General features: G+C 38.9%; 1 long non-coding RNA gene across 1 annotated transcript in view; it reads right to left on the bottom strand.

The window, feature by feature from the left end:
- LOC141982422 (uncharacterized) overlaps positions 1-15551 on the bottom strand; it is a 196256-nt gene that overhangs the window by 13548 nt on the left and 167157 nt on the right. The window contains exons 3-4 of the long non-coding RNA XR_012638070.1: positions 4924-5071; positions 3552-3631 (exon numbers count right to left, since the gene is read on the bottom strand). This is a non-coding gene — a long non-coding RNA (uncharacterized LOC141982422). The remainder of the gene's footprint in view (positions 1-3551; positions 3632-4923; positions 5072-15551) is intronic.

Here is a 15551-nt window from a genome sequence, read left to right as displayed (position 1 = left end):
AGATTATTTCTTCATTATTAAAGCAAAATATTGCTATATATATATTCAGGTTATCAAGAACATGTTAATACTGTCAACATAACATGACTGTCAACCCTAGTTGAGGCAAATGGGGTCACTCTTGAATAGTTCTGCTCTCCTCCTAGGGAAACCTCAGAGGGAGATATCTAACAATTGTTCATCAGCCCAGAGGGCTCTCTTGTCCAGAATTCTGCAGAGATCTGTTCTGTCACTCTTCCTGCTCAACATTTATGTCAGGCCTTTGGGTAAGAGTGAGATGATTTGGGTTGAAATACTATCAGTTTGTGCATGTCACACTAATCACATTTTTAAAAATGTAATAATAACAACCCTTTCCCAAATAAAATACAACAGAAGCCTAAACAAGGATCTCCTCTTAATCACAAACTAGTACATTTTAAAAATGCAGCTATTTACCTCTTCTTCTACAGTCTGTTTAAAATGTAAATAAAACACTGAAGAACACAAATTACAAAACCCTTTATAAAATTCAATGCTTTGCAGGAAGATAGTTACTGAAATCCACTCTACATAGTGTCTAGCTTTGAATTCTGAGGCTACAGCAGGCACAGGATGCAGGGGCCAGCGGCCGTTGTGGTGTACACCATAAAGTGGTATGTATTGCACTAATTTACCAAAGGTCAGCACTCACTCCTCAGTTGCTTTCAAATGCAATTCAAGGCGTTCACTTTAATCTTTAAAACTCCGGGTTGTTTGGATTCTGGCTACCTGAGACCACTTCTCTCTCCCAGTTGTCCCTATGACAGCCAAGGCATTTGAGCTAACACTTCCTCTGAATTTTAAATATATATGGTCTAGTGGCAGGGAGTTTAGAGTTGAGGACCCTCAGATTGCTAATTTTCACCCTCACTGGTCTGCTACAGCCCCGTGTTTATTGGTCTTTAAAGGATGCTGTAAGATATCTCTTTCTTCAGGCTTTAGCTGTAGGGGCTGATTTTGGATGTGATATATAACTTAATGGTGTTTGAAAATATTTGGAATGAATATTAATCCATAAGTTCTCCATTTGTTGGTTTAAATACTTTTCATAGTCCAAAGATTATGTGATGGATGTTAACACACACACACATGCACATGCACACACAGCCTCCCTCCCACACACAAAGTATCAAATATAGTTTATAGCATAGATTGTTAGCATATTATTGATTAAAAAGTTACTTTGATACGTCAATTTTCTTGTTTAGTGGGAACGGTTATAGGAAATTGAAGATCAGTCAGGGTGTAAAGTTTGGATCTGGATACAAATTTCTACACAGTTTGCGGGTATCTGGGTTTGATTCAGGAACTTCTTTAGAAATTATTGGCCAGATTCATCAGTTTGCTCTTCCCACTGTTTTGTGCTACTCTGGCAATGCAAAGCATCTGTTGCATTGACAAGGAGGGCTGGGGCAGTGTCTTGGTCCCAATAGCGTTGAAGTATTTTAAAACTCCTATTTAAACTCTTTAATTTTGTAACAATCGTTCTATCCAGTTAATATAATAGAGATATAAATTTGTTTTAACTGTCTGCTAAAGTGTGTTTACATCTGCTTTGAAGCACCAGATTGGTGCAAAGCAGCTGAAGCATACTGATGTAATTGCCCTTCTTAGGTGTGTTGTATGAAGTGGCACAAGGAGCTGACTTTAGGGAGACATGCCATCCTTACTGTTAAGTTTTAGATTCACTTAGTTTAGGTCAGACCATTGACTTCCCTTTAACTTTTTAATTTTGGATGGAATTTTTTTAAAAGCTAGCTCCTTGGACTGAAGATTTAAAAACATCTAGAATTCCAAATCTTCAATTTGTTGCTATTTATCAATAAATTACTACTGATGTTTAGGAATGTTTCTGAATGGTTTTCAAATTCTGTATCAAAGAAACAATACAGGAGGTGCATTTGAATAGATAAATGTATTTGTATGTTGCCATGTTGATTGATTGAACGGTCATTCTCCAGAAATAATTTCATATGGTTTAGATGAAACTTTGTAGCAGTAACAGACTGTACTAGCCCTTTAGGCAATTTAAAAACATAATGTTCTTTTGGATCAGAAATTCAGCTGCAATTTATTTGCTATTTATTCAAGAGTCAAGGAAGGTGTGTGAGTGGGGAATGGGGGAATTGTTTGGTTATATATATATATATGAATAAAATAATTAATAATTTATGCCAGAAGCAATGCTGTAAACTTAACAAGCATAAATCAAGTATTAATCACTTTTACATCATTGGGGTCAACTATATAATCAAATACATGTAAAGGTACTTGAACATAAAAGTTGGCATTTGAAATATGAATGTTCCAAACAATCAGAGGGGTAGCCGTGTTAGTCTGGATCTGTAAAAGCGGCAAAGAGTCCTGTGGCACCTTATAGACTAACAGACGTATTGGAGCATAAACTTTCATGGGTGAATACCCACTTCGTCGGATGCATGTGGGTATTCACCCACGAAAACTTATGCTCCAATACGTCTGTTAGTCTATAAGGTGCCACAGGACTCTTTGCCGCTGTTCCAAACAATGGAATCAACTATTTATAACCCTGGCCTCTCTATCTCCTGCTGCGCTAATAGAGAGTAAAAAGAAAAGATGACTGCCTGTATGGTGGGGGATGGACCAACCCACCAGCTGAAAGAAGAAAATAATCTCTCTAAAAATGACTGTCAAGTCAGAACCATTCTGAGCACCACAATGCTAAAGTGTGATGATATGCGATAAGGCAAAAGTGGTGTTTGAAAATCTGTGTTTATGGGTAAGAAGTACAAAGTTCTAAACATGGACCGTGTTAATGGAAATCTGTGGTAAACTAGAAATCTCTACCTTAAACTCTTCAAGTCTGTAGAAGATAAAACTAACAGCCATGCTTCCAAAAGGACTCATTTTGTAATTGATTATACACCATTATGCTTGTGTAGGATTACACATGAGATGCTTCTGAAACTGGTGTACCAACTGAAGCCATGGTGCTTTGAACCCGAATACATATATAAGTTTAAGAATGCGAGTGTTTGCAAGATTGAGGCAGAAGGCTCAGAGGTAGTGTTCTTCTTTCTCTTGTTAACATAATGGTGTCTCAGGCATTTATATCTCTTCTACCACCTGTCAAACTTTCTTTTGGGACAAATGGTGGATCTCATCTTTGTGCTGAGTTTGTGCTGAGCCATTTCCTGCCATCCTTCCATTGACTCATTACTAGATCAGGCAGGAGAACTGTGACTATGGTATGTTTAGCTGTGATAAAGTTAAACAGAAGTCCATAGAAGTGAGAAGTGTCAGCATGTGGTTGAACAGTCTGCCAGAATGTAGTTGGAACGTGGGATCACACGTTTTTGCCGCTTCTTCTCTAAAATCTGTTATGTTCAAAGCATACAAACAACAAAACTAGAGGGGTTTTTTTGGTGTGTTTTTTTTAAGATTGCAATGTAACATTACTTTGTTTCTTAGAATCCAGAACTATAACACATAAGAACAAAAGTAGAGAGAGAAAGCAGGCTGTTCCCTTAAGGAACAGAAGGACAACTCACCCCACCTTGCTGTAGGTTAGCTGCTAGTAGATCAACTGCTGAAAGTCCCAGATTGCCCGTTTTCCTGCAGAGCCCCAAGCCTGCAAGCAGAACCAGGAAAACCCTTAGCATTTCAAGTAACAGCTTGAAATTTTTAGAGTTTCAATACACCACAAAATCATATTTTAATTTTACTGGAGGCTGTCATATCTTCTTCTTGATGACCACTTTAGTTATAATAGCCTTGACTCTTCAGTAGGTCATGCATAGCTGATCTACATTTTGATGAGCAAACAATTGCTAGGAAGCCTGTCAGAACCTATTGCTAGTTGGAATTATATAATGTCTGGTATTATGCTTCCATTTTGCCATATCTCTGAATTAGGTAATTAGGCTTCAGATAAATTCCAAAGGACTAAAATGGTTTTAGTTTGTTTGCTCACTTTAAGAAAAAGTAAACTATTTTCAGTTTCAACACTACATTTCGGTTTCCCATATGTACCAGCAACTGCTATTAATTCATGTTTGGCAAACCTAGAAATGTTCTGCTCTAATGTAAGATTTCTGCATCTCTGTCACTGAAATTAAAAGTACACACAAAAAGTGCTAGTAAGAGAAATATTTCAAAAATATATGCAAATTTTAAATTATATGTATATTACTTAGCAGACATGAACTTATTTTAATATACATTGCATTTACTATTGTTTTAGTTTTTTCTAGTGCTTTTTCACTTTTGATGGCTTCGATTTTAAAATAACTCACTGCCTTTCACAGCAGTTTTGTGCACTAACTTTTGAAACGTATTTTTTTTTCGCAATATCCTTGAAACTTAAAATTGTATTTGTGATGGGTTGGATCACAGAAAACCCCTTGGGAACTGCCAACTGATTTGTTGAGACTACTTCCAACCCATTTTCCCTGCGAGCTGGGGACTCCAGAGCCTTGCCAGTTTGAGCCAGACATGCTAGCCTGTTGCAAACCCAGACCTAGGTCTGAACCACGTCCTCCAACAGCTGCAGGCTGAACTGAAAACAGCTTAAGAAGTGTCTGTAATACTCAGATGCCCAGCTCCCAGTGGGGTCCAAACCCCAAATAAATCCATTTTACCCTGCATAAAGTTTATAGAGGGTAAACTCATAAATTGTTCACCCTCTATAACACTGATAGAGAGATATGCACAGCTGTTTTCTCCCCTCCCCCCCCCCCAGGTATTAATACATACTCTGGGATAATTAATAAGCAAAAAATGATTTTATTAACTATAAAAAGTAGGATTTAAGTGGTTCCAAGTAATAACAGACAGAACAAAGTAAATTACCAAAACAAATAAAATAAAACAAGTAAGTCTGAACCTAATACAGTAAGAAAGTGATTACAAATGAAATCTCACCCTCAGAGATGTTCCAGTAAGCTTCTTTTACAGATTAGGCTCCTTCTAGTCTAGGTCCAGAAATCACTCAGATCCCCGTGGTTACTGTCCTTTGTTCCAGTTTCTTTCAGGTATTCTTTGAGGGTGAAGAGGCTATCTCTTGAGCCAGCTGAAGACAAAATAGAGAGGTCTCCCAGGGACTTAAATAGACTTTCTCTTGTGGGTGGAAACCCCCTCCTCTCTCCTATGCAAAATCCAGCTCCAAGATGGAGTTTTGGAGTCACATGGGCAAGTCACATGTCCATGCATAACTCAGTTTTTACAGGCAGCAGCCATTGCCCACATGCTATCTTGAATGTCTCCAGGAAGACTTCTAATGTGGGTTGGAGTCTTCCAAGAGCCATTGTCCGTTCAGTGTTTCTTGATTGGGCACTTAATTTGCACATTCCTTTCTCAAGAAGCTGACCAAATGGTTTACTAAGGCTACTTAAACGCAAACAAGTACACAGCCAATATTTTTGGAGATTACAAAGTTGCATTACAAATAATGGCAGATGCAAAATGGGAGGCCAGCTCTTGAAAATGTCCCATGATCTCAAAAGTCCACTGTGTGAAGTGAAGACCTCCCCATGTGATGTTTCCCAGAAGACTTGCAGTAACAGAGTGGAAAGTAGGGCCTTTTATCTGTTACCCACACTCAGCCAACTTTCAGCTTCCTGGAGAAGCTAGATCCCAGCAGCTTTCCCACTTCCCTACCATATGAATAGGCCAAAAGATCAATAAGGCTACTTGTGGAGTAGGATATTTAGTTTGAGTAAATGTATCACAATCTAGCCCTTAGTCAATAAATACAAACATTATACTAAAACCAGAAACTAGATCCCTCAAATATGCACATGGAGCAAATCCAACCAATTACGTAGTTTTCTTTGGTATTCTTTAGTTCTTTTTCCCCAGCCTCATCTCCTTTTTGTCTGTTATCACTTTGGCTGAACTCATATTTTAAAGTCTGTAGGACAGAGTCCATCTATTATATCTGTAAAGTGCTTTCTGACACATTATAAATAATGTACCTAAAATGTATGAGCATTAGCTGCTAAATATTCACATTTGATTAGAGTGTGAAGCATCACAGAGCATCACCGCTGAAAAGTTTACTAAGGGATTATCTATACTGGTGTCTGAGCAGTAAGCACATATTCTTAGTGAACAGACAGCATTTACACCATACAAGTCACTGCCCAGAAGAAATTCCTCAATAGTCAGCACTGTCTTTGGCCATTAAGTTCTTGTGGATGCTCAATTAAAGTGAAAAGATAAACAGAAAAGTCTCCTACACATCCTGCATTTGCAGCTGAAGAAGGAATGTGTGTGTAATACTCTTTTGATGCAGTGACCTTGTGAAAAGAGATGGCTGGTATTGTCCTCATTAACAAGTCTTGTGTTGAGGGCCTGCTATTTTGGGGTCTGCATAAGTAAATTTACAGGGTTAAAACTGCAAAATTGATAAAATGATGTAGGGGGTCTAAATCTCATTGACTTTTTATGGAGATTAGGCCTTTACATCACTTTGGCATTAGTCATCTAATGGTCGAACAGTATGGTCTCAAATGCCTATAATGTGTGCTAAAAAATTACCCATTTACTCAGGCCCAACAGCAATCATCTACTGAAACACAAAAAAGCTGTGCACATCATGGCTATGTTTTTTTTTCTCAATATAATGTTGTTAGAGAGACAAGGTGGATGAGGTAATACCTTTTATTAGACCATTTTCTGTTGGTGACACAGACAAGCTTTCGAGGTACACAGAGACCTGAATAAATGCTCTGTGTGGCTGAAAAGCTTGTCTCTCTCACCAACAGAAGCTGGTCCAGTAAAAGATATTTCATTACCCACCTTGTATCTTTAATATCTTGGGACCGACACAGCTACGCTACACTGCATACTATAATGTTTTGGGTTTTTTAAGCACTCCACAAAACTCCATGATGAGGATTAGAGGTTGTTTTGAAAATTTGCCCTCAAACTGTGTAAATGACTTAACAACTTTGTTATTCCAATACTTATTTTCAAATTTTATACATCCTATAGATTTAGAAACCCACTGCAAAAGACTTACCAGCTCCCACCAACTCCTCTCCTTCACAACTCTGCTGATTCCTCCCTTGCCTCATCAATTCAATCCTTTCACACTTGGTCTGTTGCAATAAATGACATCCCTCTTTAATGACTGAATGCCAATATTTTCCTTTATTCCCTGGCTCACTGATTATATCAGTTCAAACAGGGCAAGCTCCAACCTACTCTGACTTATTCAGTTAAGTGAACATTATTATTAATTGGTCTCTCTCTGCTTGTTTAGGACCAATTGTGCAACCCTTACAGTGAGCACTTGTTTACGCAAATAGTCAAACTGACTTATATGGGTTTATTCATATGAGTAAATGTTCACCAAAGTGATTCTTTGTACAAAGCTATCCTTCAATAATGCCCTGATCCTGTACTGTTAAAGGCAGTCTTGCCATAGAGTTAAATGAGTGCAGGATCAAGCATATAGAAGGTATTTAATGTTCAACATAATTATTTTGGTTTAGAATAGTTTGGATTTACTAGATCTACCAAGCCATCACCACGAAAATTAATCAGCTGTATATCGCAGCTTAGAGAGCCTTGAACAAAATAGTGTCACAGTAAGCAATACAAAGATAACTGTCATGTGGGGAAGAGAAGGAGGAGTATTCTTACTCTTTTGGATGGCTAACCCACCATACAGCAAATCCCTGAGTGAAATATCCCTTCTCATTTCTGTAGCACTTAATGCACTTAATGCACTTAGAGCATTTTCTGTGGGGACACACACACTCGAATATATAAAACCGATTTCTAAAAAAACGACTTCTATAAATTCGACCTTATTCCGTAGTGTAGACATACCCTATGAGTCTAATACATTTAGACCCTCAGATACTGTGGTGATATGTAAAGATTTTTGGTAGATGGATAGAAACTTGTATCTGTGTCTGTCTGAGTGCATGGCTTGGTTAACATCCAAAGGCAAAGCTAGCAGATTCTGTAGTCCTTATGACACGTTGTGACACAGGGCCAGAGAGGGTTATATAACTAGCAGGTTAATTGACACAGATTCAATAAGAGACATATTAGTAGATAATGTTTGTGTTTGTGTGTGTTTACATATATATTGTTAAATGTTAACAATGTAACCAAACCGTTCCCGTCTATCCCTGTATTCTGTTAATTCAGAGATCAAAGGGAGATATGACTATTTAAATAAACTGTGAATGTAGTGATATCACTGTCTTGAGTTCTCTTTGAAGTATATAGAAAATCTCCTGCAAATGGTGGGAGATAGGCAATTGCCTTATGTTAATCCATGTAGCTAATTACCAGTGATGTTTAGGAAACAGTAGGTTACTTCAAAGTCAATAGTGTTCACCAAAGTCTACATGCTGCCTGGAAAATGTATAAAGGGCTTTTGGGATTTGATCCTTTCATCTCAGATCTTCTTAAGCTTCATCGGGGGAAGTCTGAGTCACAAGACTGAGGTTTCCATTCTCATCTGGATCTCCCTGGTACTGGACATTGGACTGAACCTATGGACTAATTCTGAAAGAACTCTGTACAACTCTAAATCCCACCATCTCTACTGTGAAACTGACCTAAGAATGTATTCAAGCCTGTATGTGTAATGATCTTTTTGCCAATACTCTCTCTCTCTTTCTTCTTTTTTTAATAAATATTAGTTTAGTTAATAAGAATTGGCTTTAAGTGTGTATTTGGGTAAGATCTAAAATATTCATTGACCCGGGGAGTAATGTGGGATTGGTAGAACTTTGTATATGATGAACAAGGTTTCCAATTATCCTCATCATATTTGACTTGGCTGTCTGGGTGGGAGCCCAAAGGTTGGGTTGATTTAAGGGACCTATGTTTTTGGCTTCTGGGTAACCAATAAGTATTATAGAAGCTGTTTTGTTGCTAGTTTGGTGGATCTAAGTATTACAATAACCCCAGTTTGAGGATTGTCTGCACCATTCTTTACAATTTTCCTTAATTGAGTAATTTCAGTGTGCCCCCCCCCCCCAGAATCCTGGTTACACAAATCATTAAGGAAAGTTGAATCGTCTACATTAGGGTTCCTATCCAGTTCCTAGTGAAGTCATCTCATGGGTTTTTTCCACAGCCTCTGTAAACTGAGCTTGGAGGTTTCAAACAAGTTCCTGGTGAACCAGGTTTTGCACCATAGCTGACACTAATTGACACTCTGGTTAGAAAAGGAGTACTTGTGGCACCTTAGAGACTAACCAATTTATTTGAGCATAAGCTTTCGTGAGCTACAGCTCACTTCATCGGATGCATAAAGTGGAAAGTACCGTGAGGAGATTTTATACATACACACAGACCATGAAAAAATATACATTGTAAGGAGAGTGACCACTTAAGATGAGCTATTACCAGCAGGAGAGTGGGGTGGGGGGAGAGAAATCCTTTTGAAGTGATAATCAAGGTGGGCCATTTCCAGCACATTTCCAGGAGTTAACAAGAACGTCTGAGGAACAGTGCGGGGGTGGTGGGGGGGAATAAACAAGGGGAAATAGTTTCACTTAGTATAATGACTCAACCACTCCCAGTCTCTATTCAAGCCTAAGTTAATTGTATCCAATTTGCAAATAAATTCCAAATTGTTGAAATTGTGGTGGAATTCCTCAAGGGCCTAATCACATCAGCCACACTATCAGAGGCTCGTTCACCTGCACATCTACCAATGTGATATATGCCATCATGTGCCAGCAATGCCCCTCTGCCATGTACATTGGGCAAACTGGACAGTCTCTACATAAAAGAATAAATGGACACAAATCAGATGTCAAGAATTATAACATTCATAAACCAGTCGGAGAACACTTCAATCTCTCTGGACACTCGATTTCTGATCTCAAAGTGACTATCCTTCAAAAATAAAATCTCCTCACGGTACTTTCCACTTTATGCATCCGATGAAGTGAGCTGTAGCTCACGAAAGCTTATGCAAAAGTTGATGTTTCCATCTTTTACTCTTTGGAAGGTTTTGACCTGACAAATTCGCAGCTATGGTAAATTTGCAGCTATGACAAATTTGCAGCTACTACCCCCAGGTAGTAATTATGAAGGCATTCTGAATCATGTTTAAAACAAAATAACATTTTTACTTTCTTTGCCACATTCTCTTCCCACCGGGACCAATAGATCCAGCTGGGAATTAAGTCAGGGCATGCCTGTCACCCACAAAAATCAGTGTAGGCATCACAGGGTGCAAAGTCCCAAAAGCTTTCCATCTGTAAATAGGAAGTGTCTCCAAGCCAGAGCCTAGGGGCAACATGAAAGTTGTATGCGGGGGAAAAAACAGGGCACACCTGTCTCCTCATCAACACTAGACCACCGTCACAGTCTTCCAGCCTCCTGACATCACATTAGACACCCTCTTCCAGAATCTGTAGCCCCATCCTGTACACATGACCTACATTCTTTGCTCCTAGTGATAGTGCCTGGTTTTGGCTGTATTAAAAGGTGTCTTGTTCAAGTAAGCCCAGTTTATCAAGCAATCCTGATCACCCTGTCAAATTGACTTATCCTTATGATTTGCCACTCCTCCAAATTTTGAGTCATTAAACATATTAAGTAGCATTGTGCCAAGAACAAGATCTCTGTTGGAATCCAATAGAAATGCTCCCCTTGGATGATTATTTCCCATTTACAATTACTTTTTGAGTTCTCCAAATCAGTTATCCAGTTTTTAATCCATTTAATATGGGATATATTGATTTTGTAAGACAATTTTTAAATCAGATTATCATGCTACTAAATTAAATGCATTACAGAAGTCAAAGTATATTATGTCAACATTTACCTTTGTCAAACTTTTAATCTCATAAAAAAACATCAAGTTTTTTGACAAGTTCTATTTTCCATGAAACCATTCTGACCAGCATTATTTATTTTATTACTGTCTAATTTTATAGTGATTGTACATCCTGCATCAGCCTTTTAATGGTTTTGTCTGGAATTGATGTGGAGTGAACTGGCCTAAAAATACATAGGCCATCCCATTTATCTCTTTAACTATTGACACTATCATAAACATACAGCTAAGGGTAGCCTAGAATTGCTCCTTACCTGTAAGGGGTTAAGAATCTCAAATAGCCTGGTTGGCACCTGACCAACAGGACCAATGGGGAAAGAAGATAGTTTCAAATCTTGGGAGGGGGGAAGGTTTTGTTTGTACTCTTTGTTTTGTGTGGGGGTTCTCTCTTGGGACTGAGAGGTCCTAGACAGAAATCCATCTTCTCCAACCCATCCCAATCCAAGTCTCCAATATTGCAACCAGTATAGGTAAACCAGGCAAGGCGGATTAGTTTATCTTTTGTTTTATGTGAATTTTCCCTGTGTTAAGAGGGAGGTTTATTCCTGTTTTCTGTAACTTTAAGGTTTTGCCCAGAGGGGGATCTTCTGTGTTTTGAATCTGAATACCCTGTAAAGTATTTTCCATCCTGATTTTACAGAGATGATTTTTACCTTTCTTTTTTTTTTTTAAATAAAATCCTTCTTTTAAGAGCCTGACTGATTTTTCCATTGTTCCAAGATCCAGTGGTTTGGGTCTTTGATGATTTTGTAACCAATTGGTTAGGATATTATTCTCAAACCTCCCCAGGAAAGGGGGTGTGTAGGGCTTGGGGGGATATTTTGGGGGGAAGATGTCTCCAAGTGGGATCTTTCCCTGTTCTTTGTTTAAAACGCTTGGTGGTGGCAGCATACTTTTCAATGACAAGGCAATGTTTGTACCTTGGGGAAGTTTTTAACCTAAGCTGGTAAGAATAAGTTTAGGGGGTCTTTCATGCTGGTCCCCATATCTGTACACTAGAGTTCAGAGTGGGGAAGGAACTCTGACACCCTGGCTTTACACTGGTTGGTCGAGCAATTTTTTATCCCTTGTGTCCAGCATGACTCCACTTTGATTTAGCGGTAAACTGTTTTTGAGGATTGTGCTTGGTTTTCCTTCTCTCTATATTCTTTAGCCTTTGATTTGCACAGAGTGGCAAGAACTTCCTTTTTATGTAAAGCATGTAGCTTAGGCAAATAAAATCTCATTTCCCTGAACAAAAGAGGCAAGTAATGAACTAAGTAATAACTACAGTATGATGCTAATCATAACAAAGGCAAATAAACAAACAGATACCATGCCATAATAAATGTCAAACTAATGAATTCATGAATCCAAAATTAACTTTTAAAATGTGCTATCTTCAGGTAAATGTATATCTGTCAAAGAGACAGACATCTTAAAATATTAAATTAGAAAATTCCGGGGGAAATGGAGCTATTGTAACTCTATATTCATCTCCATTCCTTAAAGTCACAGAATATACCTCCCTTCATCTGAATGACTTGCAGTCTTTTACAGAAAGAGAGATTGCCTGTGACAGTTTCAGGTAAGTATCAAATGAAGTAATTTATATGTTGTTAAATATTCTCAGTTTTGTGCCTTCTGAATCCTGCTTCGGCTAAAGCATTTCACTGCATAGACTATGGGAGCTGTCTGCATCAACTAGATGCAATAAAAATCCCTTTAAAGCCAGTTTGGTGCAGTAAATGCATCCTCTAAGTTGTATACTTAGAGAATGTGAAAAGTAATGAAGGCACCAATGCTTAACGAATAGCCTCAAATAAATCTTTCAAGCTCCAACCAGTATAATTAATTATAAGCCTCAGAGAAAGGAGCATTAGTAGTCTGGAAACTATCCAAAAATGATGTTAACAATTATCCTCATCCTTCCAGTCTCTTCACATGCATGGCATTTCCCAGCAAAAGGATCAGAAAACAAGCAGGAGGATACTATTTAGAATGTCTTGGACAAGGCTGAGATCATTCTCAGGAAGTCAGAGGTGGTTGAAACAGTCAAATAGAAAAAAATATTTTTATTTGAAGACATATTTATTCTTTAAAGATTTTCATATTCAACATCTTGATTATTTCAATATCCAATGTCTTGTGAAACAGACCAGGTGGTCTTTAATGCATACACATAGTCAGAACCTCAGTCTAATTTTCATTCATAAGCTAGCACGTTAGACAACATATTAGGGCATTAATTCAATAATGACGCAGAGTGTGCCACCAACTGAATCATCAACACCATATCCTGTATTTGTTTTTGTTTTATCGGACTCAGTAGCAGGACTTACCAATAAACTACATGCTCTTGATATTATTTAATTTACAGCTGGGTAGATGTGAACATTTACACTATTTTGTTATATATATATATATATATATATATATATATATATATATATATATATATATATATATATATATATATATATATATTAGTGATATTTGTATTTATTTTCAATGACTATCATGAAAATATCCTCTAGTATTTACATTTGCATCTAGAGATACACCCCCACACTTTGTACAGAAGTATATTTCTTTCATAGTAAAATTCAATACAGGAGATATACAATGCTGGCTTCAACAATGGATGCTGATACTCATATTCATGTTATTCCTGTTTTGCATGCTAGAAATGCTTCTGTCTCTTTTCTGCCTCTCTCTGGGATTTTGTCTTCCTGATATACTAAATGATGAATTATGGTTTCCCTCAATGGCCAGGCCTTTGTTGGAGGACACTATGCTCACATCTGCAATAATGACAAGCTTAAGAAGGTTGATGTTGAGAGTCAGGCCTTGTCTGGTGCTATGGCTTATTGGTTACAAGTAGAGCTAGGGTGACCATATTTCCCAAAGGGAAAATGGGACACTATGTGGGGCTGGCCTGAGGTTCCCTCCACCCCCGCAGGGCTGGCTCAAGTGGTTCACCAGAGTCCTGCCTGCCCCCCGCGCGAGGTTGCCGCTGATCGCTCCAGCCCTGCCTGCCACCTGCACGAACTCTGTCCCACCCTGCCCAATGTGGGGCTAGCATCACTGATCTCCCCCCGCCATGTTCCTCCATACCACACACCACTTTTTTTCACAAAGTGGCATTTGTCCTCTTTGTTCTTGCAAATTGATCAAGTTGGCAAGAGCAAACGGGACAAATGTCCACTTTTTCCAAAAAAGTCAGGACAGCAGGGACAGGTTTAAGAAAAAGGACTGTCCCAGCCAAAACAGTATGTATGGTAACCCTACGTAGAGTTTTTGTTGTGGTTGTTTGTGGAAGTGAGACAAAAGAGTGATATTTTTTCAGCATATGGAGTCTTTGGATAAAAAGGCTAATTTTTAGGCAATTTTTACCTCAGACTCTCTGTCATACACTCGCAATGGTCATTCTTGCATCAAGTCTGGCTTAATTTCTTCTTTCTTTGTTTCTTTATTCTTGTTTCTAATTTTATTTCCCTCTACTTTTTATTTCTATATAATTTGCTTTTCAGATTTTCTTTACATTTCCCTATCAAATCTTTAAAATGTTGAGTTCTAGTACTAAATACACTGCATACTTTCTTACCTCCAAAAGGGGGTTGTGAGGATTAATTAACTGACATGTATGAAACATGTAGAGAAATTAGCATGGCAAAAATGCTACATGTATTCAAAATACAGTATTCCTGAAACATGACTATTTCAGAATGTAGGTACCAGCATTTGCTTTTTGCGTTTTTATTTGATTGTTGTAAGTTTTTTAAATCTGGGACCCAGTCCTGCAATTTGTTGAGGATATCTTCTGAAGTGCTAAGTGTCTGGTACTATAAACCTCTAGGAGTAGAACTTTGCAGGAAACATTAATTCACTTCCAAGACTGGGCACTCTGTTCCTGTTTCTTTCTGTTCCTTCCAAAAAGGGCTCGAGGTTCTGTTGTACAAAGTGTCCCTAGACAGGCTGAGTATAATAGGTTCCTCACAGAAAGTGCTCTGCACCTTGCAGGATTGGGCCCTATTTGTTCAGACAAATTTGGGCCTGATTATTAAAATATATGCATATATTCTCATAAGTTGTTTTTACTTGATACAAATAGTCAGTGTGCCAGATTCCTGAGTTTGCTGCACTGCGGGCATGAAGCCAAACCACAGTTCCATCCCCTAATCAATAAATCCACAAGGGTTTCATGCCAGTCAAGTCCCACCTAACCACCTCAGAGACAGAGCCTATTATTCCAGCACCTCCACTAGGAGTGGAGATCACCACAGAGTGATGTCGGAGGTGAGGCAGTGCTGCCTGAGACAACACTGCATGAAGGAAAGCAGTCTTCTTACCCTGAGTGACAGCAAGGTTTGTATGTAGTCTAGGGATGCCAACTTTCTACTCGCACAAAACTGAACATCCTTGCCAGGTGCCCCACCCCGTCTCTCCTCCAAGGCCCCCGCTTCTCTGAGGCCCTGCACCCAGCTCACTCCATCCCCCTCCCTCTGTCACTCGCTCTCCCGACCCTTACTCACTCGCTCATTTTCACTGGGTGGGTTCAGGGGTTCAGGTGCAGGAGGGAGTGAGGGCTCCAGCTGGGTGCACAGGCTCTGGAGTGGGGCCAGATATGAGGAGTTCAGGGTGTGGGAGGGAGCTCCGGGCTGAGACAATGGGTTGGGATGTGGGAGGGGGTGAGAGCTCTGGGGTGTGGCCGGGGCTGAAGAGTTTGGGGTGCAGGAGGGCTGAGGGG

The sequence above is a fragment of the Natator depressus genome, chromosome 1, assembly GCF_965152275.1.
Source record: "Natator depressus isolate rNatDep1 chromosome 1, rNatDep2.hap1, whole genome shotgun sequence".
NCBI classification, from domain to species: domain Eukaryota; kingdom Metazoa; phylum Chordata; order Testudines; family Cheloniidae; genus Natator; species Natator depressus.
Note: the sequence above shows the minus strand (reverse complement) of the source record. Positions and strands in the feature narration are given on the sequence as shown.